Source organism: Sorex araneus, chromosome 3, assembly GCF_027595985.1.
Source record: "Sorex araneus isolate mSorAra2 chromosome 3, mSorAra2.pri, whole genome shotgun sequence".
Lineage (NCBI taxonomy): Eukaryota > Metazoa > Chordata > Mammalia > Eulipotyphla > Soricidae > Sorex > Sorex araneus.
The window spans coordinates 175,545,038-175,558,398 of record NC_073304.1 but is presented as its reverse complement, the minus strand read 5'-3'; positions in this window follow the sequence as shown (position 1 = coordinate 175,558,398).

Sequence of the window (13,361 nt, the reverse complement as noted above, 5' to 3'; positions counted from 1 at the left end):
TTAAATGCCCCGCCGGCCGCCGGCTCCCCGCACTGCTGTGGGCGCGGCGCCCCCGCCCCCTCGCAGCTGACTGCCCGCGGGGTCAGGCGGGGCAGAGTTGGCCCAGCCCCGCGCACAGCGCCGCACTCGCGCCTTGCGCCTTCCCGGGCGCACCCAGGACAGTGCTGGGCGTGAGTGTGTGTGTGTGTGTGTGTGTGTGTGTGTGTGTGGTGTGCTTGTGTCTGTGTGTGCATGTGCGTGTGTGTACATGTGCACGTGTGTATGCGTGTATATGTGTGTGCATGTTTGTGTGAATGTACACGTGTGTGCATGTGCATGTGCGTGAATGTGCATGTGTGTGTGCATGTGTGTGTGTGCCATGTTTCTCTGTGTGTGTGTGTGTGGGGGTGGTGCTCCTCCTCTGCAGGTCAGAACCGAAAGCTGCCAGCTGCAGGGTCCTCCCTGTCCCCTCACCCTCACACGGATGAGCCCGGGGCTCTCGCCTCTGGATGCTCTGGGTGGGGTTCCTTTGGGCTCAAAGTCTAGCCTGCATGGGGGAGGGGTGCTCACTGCTCCACTCCTGGGCTGCAACCCTGGGGTGTGGTCCCTGCAGGCACCCCTTAAAGCAGGTGCTGGGGCCCTGGGATGGCTGGCCTTGGCACGGCTGGCAGCCTCTAGTGAAGATTCCCACAGGGAACGAAGGGCCGGAGGGCACTTGCCTTGCACTCGACCAAGCCGGGTTCGATCCCGGGCACCCGAGGCGTGGTTGAACCCTGCACACAGAGCCACGAGTCAGCTGCGAGCACCGCCAGGTGTGGCCCCCAAAACAAACAAAAAGAGCTGTCCAGCCCCGGAGGCTGGGGACAGTGTTTGGAGCTGAGCACCGAACATTTCACATGGACAGGCCTGGCTGCCCACCCCAAGGAGGCGGCTGTAACTGAGATGGCTGGGTAAGAACTCGGGGTGAGCTGTTCCCGGGGAGAGGGAAGTTCTGGCTTGGAGAAGCCGCAGCCTTGCCTTGCCCTGCTCTCTCTCCTCGGCAGCCGGGCCCCGGTGCCAGGTCAGGAGCGCACCATCTCCTGAGATGGTGGCAAAGACCAGCACGGCTGCAGCCTGCCAGAGAGCCAGGCGACGGGGAGGGGGCTGGGCAGCAGAAACAAACTGAGGCAGCAGAGGAAAAGGGGGAGACAGGGAGGGTCTGGATGCCAAGAACCCACCCTGCCCCTGCTCCTGCTCCTGGGAGGTGAAATAGGAACCTCACCCTCCACGAGCCCCCCACTGTACCCCCACCCACTCACCTGGTCCCTGCAAGCGAGGTGGGCTTATCCATCTGCAAACATCCGAGACTCACCCATGCCCCAGAACTGATGACAGATCCAGGGTGAGACTCAGCACGGCCCAGTGGGGCTGGTGGAGAGTCACCCAGAGCCATGAGGGAAGGTTCCCCGGGAAGCAGTGCGAGGCCCTGGGTTCCATCCTGGCGCCATGCACTGCTGGGAGTGGTCCTGGGCCTCTGGCCTTGGTCCCGAAAGTAAAAGTTCAAGAATGCCGATGGGGCCCCAGGAGCGCTCAGGCCTGGCGTTGTGGTGCTCCCTTCAAGCCCAGGGTGCCAGGGCCCAAACTCCAAACTCAGGGCCTCATGCATGCAAGCCATGAGCTCCAGGCCCTCCCGTTGTTCCCCTGGCCCAACGTACATATGTATTTATAATGGGGTGTCGGACCCCAAGCGGCTTTACAGAGGAGCTGCTTCCCTCCGCGCCACAGGCGAGGCGCCTGGACCAGAGGACCAGCAGCCTGGGGCATCTCTCTCCCCACTTCGGGCAGAGAAGCAGAGGTGTCAGCCCATCACCACAACTTTTTCCTGCCTCTCTAGAGAAGCTGAAACGGTGGGCCAGGCCACTGCATCTCCATCGGGTAGGGGAGCCACTGGGCACGGTTGCCTCACCCAGGGCCCGGCTGGGAAGCCCAGCCCGATCTCCTTGTTCCGGTGGTGGCCAGAGCGTGCCCACCAGGGCAGGCTGCCCCAGCTGGTCACTCTCCTTGCTTCCTGCTGTGGTCGGGAAGCCCTTTCACTAGCCTCTGTTATCAGGCGGCCCTCCCGCACTGCCCTGCAGGGTGTGGACGGCTGTATCTGAGGAAATAAGCAGGCAGGCATGCGCTACTGGATCCGAGATGAAAGGGAAAGATGAAAGGGCAAGGCTTTGATAGCTGGGTCATCTCTCACCACTGTGGCCCGCGGCTTCCCATCAGCTCATAAACCTTGCTGTCCGTCCAAGATCTACTACTACGGCTAGGAAGTTTCACTGGCATCCTTCGGGCTTTCTGCTTAACTTAATGATCCCGCTAGGTCCCTCTGCAGGTTTAGTTTCCTGTTAGGGCTCTTGATCAAGAGGCAGTGGAGCAGCGAAAGAACAAAGAACATGCACAAGAGGCAGAGCCAATTCCGGCTCGGAGCTTACTTCTCTGAACCTCAGTCACATATCAGTGACGTGTGGATAATAATATCTACCTTTCAGGATGGCTGTAGGAACTGGACATCATACGTATAAAGAAAGCTGGATCAGGCGCCCAGAGAGACCGCTCAGAGGGCTGCGGGCCCAGTGTGCGCTCTGCACATGACAAGCTGGGGCTGGACCCCCGACTCCATTGGGAGTGACCCACCAAGCACAGAGCCAGGAGCAGCCTCTGAACATCGCTGGGTGTGACACAAAACAACCCAAATAGTGCCTGGCTCCATTAAGTAGGTCCGTTATTCCGAGTGCTTGAACTCATACACAGTATTAGGAACACATACAGATAACAATAAAGAGAAACCAATGGCCACTATAAAGCAGAACAAAATACAGGCATCAGATCAGAGTCTTTAAAACATGTCAACAGGTTTGAGAGGGTAAGTTTGACTTGCAGACTCCTTAATACCCCGTATACATGTGGAGATGTGTGTATGTGTATGTACATAAGGCTTAATTCACTGAATTATTTTAATCACTGTGATGGCATATACTTAACCATTTGGGCCAATAAGGGTGGATATATGCTTTAAGTAAATTGTCAAAACTTGGAAAAAAGTATATATTTTCTAATATGCCAATGATAAATCTGACTTAAAAGACTTACTGTATCTTATCCATTTCTTATTTTTTTTTGTTTTGTTTTTGCTTTTTGGGTCACACCTAGCGATGCACAGGGGTCACTCCTGGCTCTGCGCTCAGGAACCACCCCTGGCGGTGCTTAGGGGACCATATGGGATGTTGGGAAGCGAACCCGGGTCTCCCGCGTGCAAGGCAAACGCCCTACCCGCTGTGCTATCACTCCAGCCCCTCCATTTCTTATTAATAAAAGCCAGGAAAGGTGTGGCAAAGAGAGTGCCAGGCTAGACCTTATACTCAAAGGTAGGGGTTTCTGGTCTGTTCCAGACTGAACTGAAGGGTCCTTGTGCTAAGAGGAAGGGCAGATACAGGTGCTGATGCCCCCCAGGCACAGAGGGAGCAGATCAGGGAAGTGGCTACACTGGTGTCATCTGTCCAGCTCATGTCACTGTGCATGTGTGTGTATGTGGAGGGAGGGGGTCGAAGACAGCAGATAACACCAAGGAACTGCAGAGAGCCCAGTCACACAGGCCACTGAGGACAACCGTTGCTCGGGTCTCCAAAAGTAATCCTTCATTCACTGGACATGTCTTGAGTGCCAGCTCTGTGAGACAGGCCCAGCCCCGACACCCTAGGGATTCAGAGACGATGAGACGGAGAGGTGCAGAGACGAGACCGACCCTCTCAAACCGCCCTGGCAGAGGTGGCCGGCCCGGGAGGGAAAGCAGCTACCGGCGGCGCTTGCTGTCGTGGCTGAGAAGGAGCACAGAGTTCTGGAGCCACAAGAGCTACAAGATTCACAGCAGGTCACGGGATAGGCAGCCCGGAGCCCCTTGGCGTGGGCCACGTGAAGAGCAGGACACTGGTGAGGCTGCGCTGCAGGCCACAGCCAGTCCCCATGCTGAGAGAAGAAATTTCCAGACCGGGGGGCTGGAACTATAGCACAGCGGGTAGGGTGTTTGCCTTGCATGTGGCTGATGCGAGTTCGATTCCCAGCATCCCATATGGTCCCCTGAGCACTGCCAGAAGTAATTTCTGACTGTAGAGCCAGGAATAACCCCTGTGCATCGCCAGGTGTGACCCAAAATAAGCAAAAAAAAAAAAAAAAGAAAAAGAGAAAAAGAAATTTCCAGGCCCACGGGGAGGGGGTGGATGCTCACTCTGGGGACATGCTGGGCCTTGGGACAGGACCGTGTTAACTCAGATGGGGAGACCTGTGTTCCTTACAGACCCACTCCCAGGCTTCCGGTTCCAGACTGAGATGGAACGGAGGCACTTCTCCCCGTCCTCGCTCTCACGGACCCCTGGGCTTGCCTGCCACAAGGGAAGGGCAGGCGAGACGGGGAGAGGAGGCAGCTCAGCTGGGGCCCTGGCTCTGAGGGGGAGACACCACAGTGAGCTGCCTGCGTCTCGGGCTGGAAGCCCTGCAAGCCTGAAGCGGCAACGGCCCCGCGGGGGTAGGGGGGTGGATGGAAGAATGGAAGGAAGGGAAGGTGAGAGGAGGAAGAAGAAACGGACTCTGCACAGCCAAAGAATGAGGAAGGAGTGAGTAAGTGAGTAATAGCCCTCCACCGGCCCCAGCACTGGCCGGATCTCCACAGACGCTAAGTGGGAGCTGTTCATGAGGGGTCTCTTGGCCCCCCCCACAGGGGTGAGGCACGGCCCCCCGCCATGTCCCCAGCAATGAGGGGCAGCGGGGTCCTTGGACTTCTCTCCACCCACCCCAGAAAGGGTGGACTCACTGGAGAGAAGGGGCGTCTGTGCCGGCTTGGTCAGCACCCCTGCTCGGCCCTCAGAAGCCCCAGGTCTCGTGCTCAAGGACTCTGAGGTGCTGGAGATTGAGCTCAGCACCTCCAGCCCCGAGTTGTCTCTTGACCCTGCCACTGTCTTAACAGTCAGATATATTCTTATCATGTGACCCCTTGGCTGAACCTTGGGCACTCACCCAACAAATGCAAACATGCCCCATGCAGCCAGAGCGATAGTGGAGCAGGGCAGGGCGCTCTCCTAGCACTCAGCTGACCCAGGTTTGATCCCCGGGCACCACCAGGAACAGTTTCCTGAGCACAGCTGGGAATGTGTCCCCAACCCAAACCTGTCCATGGGTAACCAGGGTAACTGGGGGCAAAAGACCGGCAACAGGCCACCCGTCCCCAGTAGCCCTGCCCCTGGCCACCAAGCCTCGCTCTGTAAGCTTGTGCCCCTGAACAAACAGAATAAGGGGCCTTTGACCTGGGGGTGGGGGAGCCTCTGGCTACCAAGAGAAAGCAGTCATGAGCGCAAACAAGCCCAGGGTCCCTCCTTCTCGGAGCAGGTGACACCAGCCACACGGAGGGCGCGGGATGCTCCAACAGGTCACAGCAGCTCAGACGCAATCGGGGGCACCTTCTGCGTGTCTGCTGAAGGGCAGGAGATTACTGGGGCGGTGGGGGCAGGGGCTCCCACAGTGCTCATGGGGCCCGGGGACCACTTCCAGCAACACCCAGACCACCAATCCAGACATGCCATGCCAGAAATGCGCTGGTGCTGCCCCGGGTCTGTGGTACTGGGGGCTTCATGCACAGCAGGTGTCCCTAATGCCCGTGTATCTCTCCAGCCCTTATCTGAGCTAATTTTGCAATTTCCCGTGAGGCTATCATTCCTTTATAACAAGTTTTCTTTGAGGGGGGAGGAGTTCCTCATCAGGGGCTTCTAGTAGTCCCAGGTTATTGATCCGGGAAATAGAGGGCGGCCGTATTGACCTTTTAAGTACCAGTCTGCCTTCCCATGTGCACTCAAGTCAGCCCGGGAGAGATTTTCCAAACTGGCCACCAGGTCCCAAGTAATTCAGCTCTGACCTTCCGCTTCATCTGCACCACTGGAGGGGTAGGAGAGGACCCCCAACCTCTGCTCCTGGACAGTTTACACCTGCGGGGAGCCCATGGACAGCCCATGCTGCAAAGAGGAGATGGGCGCCCCCCTGCCTCCCCCTGCCCCAGCCAAGTGCTGCGGCTCTCGACCCTGCAAGCCTCTTCTGCCTGCAGCTGGGAAGATGCTGTTAGCACAACAGTGTTAAGCAAGAACAGGGTGAACAGGTCGGGCAAAGGGAAGCTGGGAGCTGAGTTTAGAAATCAGATGCCGACGACTTGAAGAACCGTGATATTTCTCAGTCAAAGGTTGGACAGTCATTAAGAGTTTCACTAGTAAGATGGACAAAGTCACCAGCCAGTGACCAAAATCCTTCCTCATGCCCCCGGATGTCACAGCCAGAGATTTAAAAAGACTCTGAGATCTCGCCTCTTGGACCCACTATGGAATTTTTCTACAAAACAAATAGCTTCAGCTCCCTGGGACCCCCAATACAGGCCTGCATGCCTTGGAAACTAAACAAAAAACTAATCAATAGAGCTGATCTCATTTACAACGCTGCAAACTGGAAGCAAACTGGAAGCAACGATGGGAGCGATCAGCTCTGCCTTCCTTTAAACTATGATTTCAACATTCCTTTATCGCTACATCAGTATTTTCCCCCTGACTTTCTTAAAGTGCAGGTGATAACATGTTTACTTCCTGAGTCTTTAACATATGTTCATTTTAATATCAACAGGTGCATATTTTAACACATAGATGATGAGTCATTATTTTACTTTTACTTTTATCTGAAAGTTATCTTTTAGCATATAGGAATGATTCTGTAGGGCAGGAAAGAAAGATCTGTGCTCCACAGAGTTACAAGTCCTTGTGCTTGCTCTGCAGGGGCGAGGGTGCCGGGCGGGAGCCATCAGGTCGCTTTCAGAGGAGGCGGGCGTGGCGCTGAGCCCTGAGCTTAACAGCCGGGAAGGCCAGCTGAGGCAAAGGTTCAGGCTAAGCAACTTTTACCAGCGGGGGACCCAGATGTGACCAGTCAGGACCCCAGAGTCCCAAGGGGCCGTGTGACCCAAGCCTGTGAGAGGATGAGGCCCATTTTGGAAGGGTGCCATGGAATGAGCCTTCCCTGGACCGTCCTGCCCAGCACGGCTCCTGGCAAGTGTGGGAGAATGAAGCAGTTGACACAGAGCACTGGGCACTGAGCAGCTAACAGGAAACACACGGTCTCAGTCAATGCATGCATGGTTGGTTGGGCAGACACTGAGCGTGCAGTGGTCACGGCTGGTCTGTAAGGGCTGTTCCTCGGGGACGGGTCTTGGAGTCCGCACCGTGGCATCCGAGTGTGCAGATGCCAGCAGAGGCACCTACATAGCCTGCAGGACCCACACTCCATGCCGTGGCTCCTGGACCCATGTCTGACTCTGTGCCCACCCTGCTCTGGCTCAAGCTCTCCATCATCTCCCGCCCAGGGCCCACCCCAGTCTGTGAAGCCCCTCCCCAGGGTGGGATGTGTCTGGAACACCCATCCACTAACTTTGACGGTAAGGAACAAGGACTTACTGTCTGTGAAAACAGACTGCAGGGCCCTGACCCCTGAAAGGCAGTTTTATGTGCGGGCTATAAAGCCTTAACGAGTGGCAGGAAGAGGTGTGTTTCTCGGAAGTTCTTGGGGCAAACACAGGCCCACCTTGGCAACAGGGTACAGCGGTTCCATGTTTGGGGAACCCTGACTCAGTCTGAGTGTGTGACAGGGTGGGCCATTCTGTTGGATGGGGGCACTCAGGGTTTTTTTTTTTTATGGTTTGTGTTTTAGCTGTTTTTTTTTTCTTCTTTTTGGGTCACACCTGGCGATGCACAGGGGTTATTCCTGGCTCTGCACTCAAGAATTACCCCTGGCGGTGCTCACGGGACTGTATGGGATGCTGAGAATCGAACCCGGGTCGGCTGCGTGCAAGGCAAACGCCCTACCCGCTGTGCCTGGTTTGTGTTTTAGAAGGGCAACACCCCAGAGATTCTCTGTCCATGTGGTGCCAGGGATCAAACTCGGAGTCTTGAAGCTAGGCATGAGGTCCACCGCTTGGCTCGTCTCCCAGGCCCAAGGGTAGCCGTAGTTCTGAGTCAGGAAAGATCTAAACAGAGGCATCATTTCACCCTCTGGCTGAGCACTGAAAGTGTGCCGATTCACAGGCTCCAGGACATGCCCCTCTAGTGGACAATGTGCCATTCTTCCCTTGATGCTCCAGCCTAAAAGAGTTTGGCTTGAGAGACAAGGAAGCCTGGTGTAGGATGGAGCAGTGAATACATTCAGGTGAGAGTCAAATGTCTATGTTATCATAACATAGGGAATCAAATTTTTTTTCTCAGGCATGGGAAAAGCCAACTGGCATGTCTTCGGGCCTCTTCCCCTGGCTGACTCCCAGCCACTATGTGAAACATCAGGATTGGGGTATCAGTCAGTGCCAGAGAAGGCCTCCAACCATCCCCCCCATGCTCAGTACAGTAAATGCACGGTCTCAGTAATTGCACAATCTCAGGAAACGCCCGGTCTCAATCAATGCACTGTCTCAGTACGTTCATGGTCTCATGCAAGCCCCACAACTCTCGGAGATGGCTTTATTCTGAAAATGCCTATGTTAGTAACCTGCTAGAGGCTCACACAGCCTGTATGTGGTGGAACCAGAACTTAAGATGCTCCCATAATCTTAACCACAGGTCAAACTACCCCTCAGCAATAGGGCCTCTGAAGACAGACCAAGAAAGAGTCTTAACATTAAACAGTGATTTCTATTTTTTTTTGCTTTTTGGGTCACATCCGGCGATGCACAGGGGTTACTCCTGGCTCTGCACTCAGGAATTACCCCTGGCAGTTCTCAGGGTAACTGGGGTACTGGGAATCGAACCTGGGTCGGCTGCATGCAAGGCAAACGCCCTACCCACTGTGCTATTGCTCCAGCCCCGACAGTGATTTCTTTTGATCTCTAGAGGACTCAATTCTGAGAGAAGACAGAAAGGACTTCAGGGCTGGGGAGTGAGCTCAGGTGGCAGAGCACGGGCCTGGTGAGCACGCTGAGCATGGCCCAGTGTCCCCTGCTGGCTATCACTCTTGCCATTAACAAACAAACAAACAAAACCCCCAAAACCCAAAAGCGCTTTTTCTCATCTCTGAGCCATGTAACTGGAATTTACTCCCATGGACCCATGTTACTCAATTATCATTTTGTTCCTTTTGTCATTTCTCCCGATTGTTGCCCCTGTTCTTTCACTGTTGAGCCACCCAGGCCCCAGAGGTCACAGACACTCTTTATAAAGCTGGTAATAAGGTGCCTCTCTCAGGCGGGAACGAGATTAGAGCATGTCCAGGGAGCTGCTGAGGGGGGAATCTCACATTTAGTTAATCGGTCTGGCTTGGACCCAGGGATATCCGGAGCATGTCATGGGTGCCCCTGACCTGGGTTCCATTTCCAGTACCATATGGTCGCCTGAGAAGTGTTGTATGTAGTCCTGGATGACCCCAGGCGCTGCCGTGTGGCCCCAAGTACTACAGGGCCTGAGAGTCAGTCATCGAGCCCAGTTGGCTGAAAATCCCCAGGAATGGCCCCAAAGTCCCCCGAGCAGCACCCCCCCCCCACACACATCCATATTTCTTGCAGAAAGACAAGTGAGGGCAGGAGAACCTAAGGCAAGAACTCCAGTGGTGACTTCTCATGTGATCACATCTTGAGGCCTGAGAGGATGATGAGTTATGGGGCATGGCGCCAAATTTACTCAATCAATGAGAAAAATACTGACCGTGCACTTCTACATCAACAAAAGTTCAGGGGTCAGGGCAAAGGCACGGGAGTTAGGGTACATGCCTTCCATGTGCTTGGTGGCCATTCAAACCCTGGAACACACAGTCCACTGAGCATGGCCACGTGTAGCCCTGGAAGGCCCTGAGTGCCCTGGGTGTGATCCTGGGGGTCCCCAGCACCGAGCACGGATCCGAGGCCTGATTGGATAAGTGTCACCAGGAGTGGCCCCTAGACCACCTTCCTCCCAAAGAAGAGTTTTAAAGAGCCACGTCAACTCATTCCAAGTCTAATAACCCTCACACCTGGGAGAAGATTGCTTTAACCCTCCTCTACAACATAATCTCCCAAATTCTTTTTCTTCTCCCTGATAAACATAGAAAAATGCCTGGAGCAGGATCCAAAGCTAATTAAGTTCACAGAGTCAGAGAGAAACTGAAGGAAGCATTTCCTTCCCCAAACAGAATTTACGCGATGGAATGCTAGAAGGAATGCCTGCTACAGCTTTACCGCAAGTTCAATGGTCAGAAGGGATAAGAGTGGCCATTACTAGTCTCTGCACTCAGTGCGGATCAATAAACTTGTTGACAATCTCACTTCTGCCCATCATAAAAGGCCTCGAGAGGTAAGGGTGAGGCCTGGTCAATTAAGCAGTATATTGGATCGATGTAAGGAGAGGACACGGGATTCTAACACATCAAAGCACGCTGGACTGTCCAAGGAAACGTGCCACGGGTTAGGTTTTTCACTGACATTCTCGCAGCGAAATGGGCACCGGCACATCCCCTGCCATTCCCACCGCTGGTGCTGCCTCTACCCTGCCCACACTCTCTGCACAGTGCCCTTCTGGGAACAGCAGAACTGAGTCTTCCCTACTGGCACAGTTTGTGCTGGACAGCTGCCCGCATGCTCCCACATCTTTCGGTCCTGCCCTCTTGTTTCTCTGTGAACTATGGAACTGGCAACTCCTATGACAGTAATCTGGTGTGAGCCAGTGAGATGGAACTTGATCCCAATGGATCTCCGAAGTGAGACCAGCCTCACCCAGAGCTCCCAGGAACAGCAGATGGCACTAAGGGCTCGAGAGGGGGCTCAGAAGGGTCCAATCTAGAATGTCTGTCTCAGAGCATGAACAAATTCACAGAATGTTAGGGCTATCAGAAAGACGTGAAGATCCCGTAGTAGCACCCTCTCATTTTTCTGAAAACTACAGCTCAGAGAAGTTAAACCATTGATTCCCAAATCACAATTGCAAAAATGGAAATCAAAACCAAAGTAATTTCTAAAGAACTTTTGCATAAATATCAAAGGTAGTAGGCAAAACACTCCATGACATAAAAATGCAGAATTTTAATTTATTATTTTTGGGGTCCTTTTTTTGGTCATTCACACCTAGAGATGCTGAGGGGTTACTCCTGGCTCTGCACTCAGAAATTCCTCTTGGTGTTGCATGGGGGACCATACGGGATGTCGGGGATAGAACCCAGGTCGGCTGCAGGCAAGGCAAACACCCTACCTGCTGTACTATCGCTCTGGCCCCTAAAATGCAGACTTTTTAGAAGATAAATCTAACTAAACAAATTGAACCAATATTGAACAAATATTTAGTGAGAATCTATTATGTACAAGGTACAGGATTAAGGACTTACGAGAGAGGACTGGACAAAAACAGTCAAAAGCCCCTGTCCTCATGAGGTGCATGCTGGGGAGAGAGAGAGCAAACGTTATGTCACCCAGCTCTGAGCACTGAGAAGATAGGAGGAGTAGAAGAGGCGACAGGCCTAGATCGGAGGGTTCAGGCGGGATGGCCGAGAAAGAGATTTGAAAATCAAGCGGAGAAGCGAGCCTGACACTCTGGGAGAAGCGTCCCCAGGCAGAGAACAGCAAAGAAAAGGACTGTGCAAGATGTCCTGAGAGGCACAAGCCAGCTCAAGGTCAATGAGTCGAAGAGAGAGAAAGAAGATAAAGAATTTATGACACTGTAAGGAATTCATCTTTCCCGAATAAAATGAAATAGCCAAGTAGTCCTTGAATAGCTAAAAGACTTTGAACAGAGGAGTGCTATGGTTTTACACTTGGGAAGAATCACTCTTTGTCAAGCACAGTGGAGAAGAAAATAGAGAAACAAGAAAATCAACGAGGAGGCGATGAGCCATAAGTCAGGAGAGACATGATGGGGACTCAGATGGGGGTTGGGATAGGTGGGATTTGAAACGTGTTGCTCTTCTAATATATTTCCAAAGGCAGACCAACCGGGAATGTATGTGCATCACAATAGAGAGAGGGGGTGTGTTTTTGGGGAAGGAGAGAAGTTTGCCCTTTTGAGGCAAATACACAAAACGCAGGCAAAGATTACACAAGCAGGCAACCCTTAAGATAACCATGAGAGATGGTGGTGTGCCAAGAATCTGACAGTAGGAAGTAATAGGAACTGCAGATAGTGAGAAGTTAGCTGATATGATTTGCTGATAAGGGAGAAGGTGAAGAATTAAAGAGAGAGAAAAAGATAAGTCAATGATTTATCTGAGGTTCTTGACCTCAATCACTCGACACATGGGGCAGCTATTAAATGGTGTGGGAGGCTGTGGAGATGCAAATGAGGAAAACTAATGAGGAAGAAACAGCAGGAAGATAGTCAAGGATGTGAGAGTGTGGAGATTCAGGAAGAGATATGAATTGGGGACTTACCAACACCTAGGTAATATTTAAAGCTAGGAGACCCAAAGAGGTCAAAAGTACAGGTGTAGGTAGAAAACAAGTCCAGGGGCGGAGACTCTGTAATGCAGGAGCCCAGTGATGAGCAGAGGCTGGGAGGGAGCGCAGGGCACATGCTTCCTCGCTCAGGGCCTGGTCCAGTCCCTGGCACTGCCCGCACTCACGCACTGCTGAGGACAGCCTAGTGGCCACAGCCCCACGGGGCCCAAGCATATCCCACCCTCAGATCCTTGAATTACCCGTCTTGACTCAGCTGACGAGTATCACAGAGAATGGTCCCTGGGCCCCTGAGAACTTCTTAGATCCCCATACCCCTCAAAAAAAGGGGAAAACAAAAAAAGATTAGGGGTGGAGAGATAGTACTGGAGGTAGGGCCTTTGCTTTGCATGTGGCGGACCCAAGTTCAATCGCCAGTGCCCCGAAGAGCCCCCAGGAGTGATCCCTGCGTGCAGAGCCAGGAGTAAGCCTGGGGCACTACTGAGAGTGACCCAAAAACCAAAAGGGAAAAAAAAAGATTAGAGATCAAATAAAAAAGCAAAGAAAAACAAGAAGCAATGTCCCATTGAAGCTGGGACAGCAATTTAGCTTCAGTGTTGTAGAAATCAGGTGATAATGCATCCAAAAACAAGGGACTCTGTTGGACTCTGTTGAAGATAGCACCTGAGTGATACTCACTTTAGCCATGCCAACAGTATTGTTACCTCTGACGAGTACTTGGCTAGCAGAGGGAAGAACGAAATCTCAGGAGAATGCATTCCCTGAGCACGGGAGCACAGACAACTCCTGGTGTTTCACTTTTCACACAGGGTGGCACACGGGGGTTGTGTGAGGTAAAGGATGGTCGCTTCCTTCCCTTCTTTTTCTCCCAGCTGTCAGTTTTTAAGATGGAAGGAATGATAGGTTTATGTACTGGCAGGAATACTCTCACAGTCCAGGGAATTTT